Below are 6,063 nucleotides of genomic sequence, written 5' to 3' on the forward strand. Positions count from 1 at the left end.
AATTCAGTGATGTCATCATCCAGCTCAGTTCAGTTTAAATAGTATCTTTGCAATCATTTGCAATCAAGTCAACGATATCGCTAGAAATGAAGTGTCCCCAACTAAGCAAGCCAGAGGCGACAGTGGCAAGGAACCAAAACTCCATCGGTGACAGAATGGAGAAAAAACCTTGGGAGAAACCAGGCTCAGTCGGGGGGCCAGTTCTCCTCTGACCAGACGAAACCAGCAGTTCAATTCCAGGCTGCAGCAATGTCACATTGTGCAGAGGACTCATCTGGTTCCTGTGGTCTTGTACCGGTGGTCGTCTGAGACAAGGTCTTTACAGGGGATCTGTATCTGGGGCTCATCTAGTTGTCCTGGTCTCCGCTGTCTTTCAGGGCTGTGGAGGTCCTTTCTAGGTGCTGATCCACCATCTGGTCTGAATACGTACTGGATCCGGGTGACTGCAGTGACCATCTGATCTGGATACAGACTGGATCTGGTGGCTACGGTGACCTCAGAATAAGAGAGAAATAGACTAATATTAGCGTAGATGCCATTCTTCTAACAATGTAGCAAGTACATCGGGTGTTATGAGAAGTGTTCCCAGTTCTGGTTGATCTGATTAATGCAGCCTAAAAATCCTTTAACGGATTTGAATATTAGAAGCGTATTAGTGTGTTATGTGTAAGCCAGGTTAAAGAGATGGGTCTTTAATCTAGATTTAAACTGCAAGAGTGTGTCTGCCTCCCGAACAATGTTAGGTAGGTTATTCCAGAGTTTGGGTGCTAAATGGTACAGCGCTTTTCACCATACAAATCATTGCAAAGCAACTTTACAGCAAATTTAGTTTCTACAATATTTAGTGGTATTTAGTGATTATTGGTTTATTTGCCCCACATGTCTTCCCTTGTTACCCTCCTCATTTGCTCCCTATTTAGTCCCCTTGTGTTTACAGTCCTGTGCGAGTTTGTTGTTGTATCAACCCTGGTTGTGTCTGGTCCTGCCTTGTCCTGTCCAGCCTTGCCAAGCCTTGTTGCCTACCTGTTTTTCCCTACGTGGTAATTTCTGTTTGTTTTGTTTATATTTATTATTAATAAAAAGCCCTTTTTCTGTAATTGAGTCCTCGCGCTCCATCCCCTCACCCGCACCCCTGACAATAACACTATGCTATGCTTTTCATATTTATTCCAGATACAGTATTTCATTCTTTTTGAATGAATAAAGATAACAACAATATTGAATAAGGATAAAGCTAACCTTTCATTTGGCATGGCATTTAATTCAAGCAGTTGTTTAGTGATCTGGCTGTTAAACCTTGAAGGTGAACCTTGTGTATATATATATACAGCAGGTTGTGCTCCAGCAGGAGAAGTAACACTGTTTACTATTCTAGTGACTCATTAATTTATTAAAGTGTGTGTGTGTGTGTGTGTGTGTGCGTTTTTGTGACAAATGAGGACATACATTTGTATAATGATAAAGGTATGACATAGGTATTACAAGGAGAAGGTGACTTTTCAGGACATTACCCCATGTCCCCACTTTTCAAAACGCTTATAAATCACACAGAATGGAGTGTACTGAAAATCTGAAATAGCAGAAAGTTTCCTGTGAGGGGTAGGTTTAGGAGTAGGGTTGGTGTAGGGCAATAGAATATACGGTCTGTACAGTATAAAAACCATTACGCCTATGGGATGTCCCCACTTTTCACAAAAACAAACCTGTGTGTGTGTGTGTGCGTCTGTGTTCTGGTATATATGGTTTATGAGGACACAAATGTGTATAATCATATTTATGTTGTAGTACCCATGTCATTATATTATACTATACATTGTACTACAACGTAAGCATGGTTTATGAGGACACTTCCTGTGTCCCTGTAAACCAAAAGGGTTAAATGAAAATTTAGGAAATTAAAAAATTGGCAGTAGTTTTCTGTAATGGGTAGGTTTAGGTGTAGGGTGATAGAAAATACAGTTTGTACAGTATAAAAACCATTATGCCTATGAAGAGTCTCCGTAAACCACAAATGCAAGTATGTGTGTGTGTGTGTATGTGTAAAAATATTCAGATGTAACCCATTTGTAATTGTTAACATTTTCATAAGTAACTGAATTTTAATTACACATTTTCTCAGTATCTGTAACAGATTACAGTTACATTTATTTTGTAATTAAATTTAATTTCTCCGTTACATGTACTGTAACTAGTTACTCCCAACACTGTTTACAAGTGCTAATAAACAGTTAATATGTGGGTAATATGCATGCTAATAAGCAACTAGTTAAAAGTGAGAATTGGTCCCTAAACTAAAGCGTTACCGAAACAATGTTTTCTGTACAGAAAAAATGCAATAAGAAAATCATAAAATCCCATAATTTCTCTACAAGAAATATTAATACTTCTCAAATTATATTTTAGAAGAAATGAGTTCCCAAGACAAAAAGTGTCCTTCCCAGTGATTCACGGTACAGTAATAGTTTATCTCTGATTTATTTGAGTTGTAAGAGTTTTGAGTGTGGTCATAAGAGGTAGAGTCTACAGAGACAGAAGAGCAATGGCTGATGTATGAGGCTGTCGAACCAGCTGTGAATCCCATTGCAAACATGGGTGAGAAAAATGGCCAAGATTAGGTGATTGAACATGCTGGTGAGAGTGTAGATGTAATGGTTAATGAGCATCCAGTTGGTATGGGGTAGAGGAGGTGTTTCTGGACACATGTTGCTGCAGAGCCCTGCTGATGACAGGAAGGATGATGTAGAATTGTCACATATTCCCAAAGTAAAAGATGATTTGTGGCATTTGGGGTTAAATGAACAGCAGGAACCATGATTACAAAGGCCTTCATGAGAATGGAGGCTTAAGTGACAGTTCTGCTCCTGTTATAATCACTGAAATGGTCTATACTGCATAATGAATCTCATATGACACATATACACATGATGTCTACATACTGTTGGTTATGACGAGAGCATTCACGAGAGTATGTGAGCTTGCGCTTAGCAAAACTCTGGCCATTGCATTCATGCATTCAACACTGGCTCAGTGCTATATATATGTTGACAACTTATACAAGCTAATATGCTAGTAATCATGCATAAAAAATACATGGTACATGCATCATACTGAGCTAACAAAAATTTGATATAAACAGACCAAAACATCAGAAGTGTACATGGATGTTTTTTGTCTTTTACGACTATAGTCCCACAGTGTTCTGGAATCCTCGAAAAGGCAAGACTGCTCTAAAATATGAGACACCAATGGTTCCAGAGTTTAGGACACAGAATAGAACACGTGCTTATTCAATAACTGTTTTATTTTCTATTTGGGTTTATGTACATTTTATTTTTTTTAAGGCATAGCAAATATGCCAGGAAACACTGGCATCTAACAATGCAAATATTTGATTTCAAAAACACGTATTATAGCTATTAAACTATTTCTTGTTATGATTTTAAATCTGTATTTAACCTCAGTAACAACCTCAAAGTAAGAAGAGCTGCTAAAGTCTGATTTTGTTGTGGCTGGGCTTTAAAATATTTTTTTAAACATTCATTAGAAATTTTGAAAAGTAATCAAATGTAATCAGATAGTTACTCTACTTATTACATTTTAAATAGGGTAAGTAGTAACCAGTGTTGGTGTTACGATCACCAGCTGGAGTGCCCATGAGCTCCACAAGAGGGCACTCTCCTCCAGACTGTTCTAACATTCTCACAGACTACATTACCCATAATCCTTTGCATGGACTCGTCACCAGTTGCAATCCCCTGGACTGTTTTTCTGTTTTTTGATTGTTTGCTGCCTGCCCTGACCATTGCCTGTGTATTGGATTATTCTTCTGTCACCCCTTGGATATTACTGTTATCATACTGGTATCGTTTCTGGTATTGACCCTGCTTGTTTTAACACACTCCTTAATAAAGCCTTGCAATTGTTTCCTCATTCTCAACGTTACAGAATCATCAGCCAACCCGGATCCAGCGGTTTTATTCAATGATCCAGTCCAGGTATGGATCCAGCAGCACAAGTAATGCGTCTCCGTCAAGGTGAGCGGCCTATTGAAGATTATGTGTCTGACTTTATTGAACTGGCTCACTTAACCTCATTCGATGAGATTTGTTTAAAGATATTTTTTGTGGTGGACTATCCAAGCCGCTCAGCTCATGTATGCCATTGTGGCATCCGGACTGGACATTAGTGGATTATATCGATCTAGCACTTCAAATGAGTGGCTCTGCATTCACTGTGGGTGTGGTAGTGGAGGATCGCAACATGGTCGCCACACCCCAGCCCTCTATTGTCATGGTTGCCTCACCTGAGCCTTGTCCTGTCATGTCTCCTGTTTCAGAGTTTCTTCATAAGATAGCCGCTAGCCCAGATACTTTTTTGTAAAATGGCTGCCAGCCCAGAGACTACCTACAAAATGGCCACCGTTCCAGAGTCTCGTCCTGTAATGAGCCTTCCAGAGCCTTATCACATCTAAGCTGATCTTCCAAAACATTGTCACGTCTCAGCTGATCTTACTGGCTGCGTTTGAAACCGCATACTCAATGAGTATGTACTTAATTTCAATAAGTACTTACTTAACGAGCGCTAAAAGAGTACGTACTCAACAGCCAAATCTAGTTAAGTATGAACGCGATCCGCCATGTTGACGTAATCTTCTTCTTCTTTTAATTTTTATGGCTGTTTACAATCATGATTTATCAGATGTATACCGCCACCTATCGTACCGCAGTACGTAGCATGGATCGTGGTCCCATAATGTTGACATTAACATGTGACCTCCGACGTTATAACAAGTTCAATAATTACTTGAGGTGACGTGTGCACTACCACCTGATCACAACAGTAAATTGCTTACCCAGCCTAGTGCGGTTTTCCTTAGCGTTTGGAATGGTATTACAAAGGAGACGTCGGGCAGCTGCTCGCAGATCTCGCCTTAGGAGAAGACTGTTGATTTTATACTTCAAAAATGTAAGTGTCACCATATATAAATTAAAATTACCCCTGAATGAATTGCATCGCTAGCTCACCCCAACACTTTCGCACAATGATAATAACAGATGCAGACCCATGCTTAATTGTACTACATACAGGCCATTATGGACTACAACCTGCCACGCCACGCACCTGTGACAGCACCATCTCCCTGCTGAACGAGCTGAACGTCTTCTTCGCTCGCTTTGAGGCACAAAACAGCACCACTGCACAGAAGACTCCACCTTCTGGTGATGATGCTGTCCCCGGACAGAAAATTAAATAAAATATTACTGAAAATTGTATAATTTCATTAAAAAAGCCTGATTAATTATTTTCATATGACATGCATGAAAACACATAAGACAAATGGAGCCGATTACCAAGCAGCTGACCACCATGCCCACCTTCGCCTGTCTTTGCCATCCGTCAGGTCCCTCATTGCAGCAGTCAGATTGGAATCTGACCATGGGTGGGAAAAGGACATTGAAGTCCTCATATTCCTCCACTGGCTTGCACATGCAGCATCCTACAGGGTCGTGTTACAGACCTTTGATATGCCCATATTCTCTCTGCATGGGATTGTGCACAAAGTGAGCAAGGCAGTCATAGGAATTTTGAGGAGGGTGATTTATTTTCCAAACGGTGATGACCTGGAGGCAGTGGGAGCAGGATTTGCAGAGCTCGCTGGGTCACCAGTTTTCAGTCGAGCAGTCGGTGCAATAGACGGCTGTCATATCCGAATTAAACCTCCAGCAAATAACTCCCAATGCTACTACAACATAAAACTGTTTCATTCCATCCAACTCCAGGCCATCACTGATCACCAGGGGAAATTCCTTGATGTCTTTGTGGGATATCTGGGGTCTGTGCACGATTCTAGGGTGCTGAGGAACAGCTCTGTATATGCCGGCAGCCTATATCCACCTGCAGGAAAGGGCATCCTCGGGGATGGTGGCTACCCTTGTCTGAGTGCACCCATCTGCCTCATCACCCCATACAGAGAGCCTGTGCAGAACCCTGTGCAGGCTCGTTTCAACAGCAAGCACTCCCGCACACGAAGCATAGTAGAGCGAGCCTTTGGCATGATGAAAA

Source organism: Sinocyclocheilus grahami, unplaced genomic scaffold, assembly GCF_001515645.1.
Source record: "Sinocyclocheilus grahami isolate Dianchi unplaced genomic scaffold, SAMN03320097.WGS_v1.1 scaffold404.1, whole genome shotgun sequence".
Classification (NCBI taxonomy): domain Eukaryota; kingdom Metazoa; phylum Chordata; class Actinopteri; order Cypriniformes; family Cyprinidae; genus Sinocyclocheilus; species Sinocyclocheilus grahami.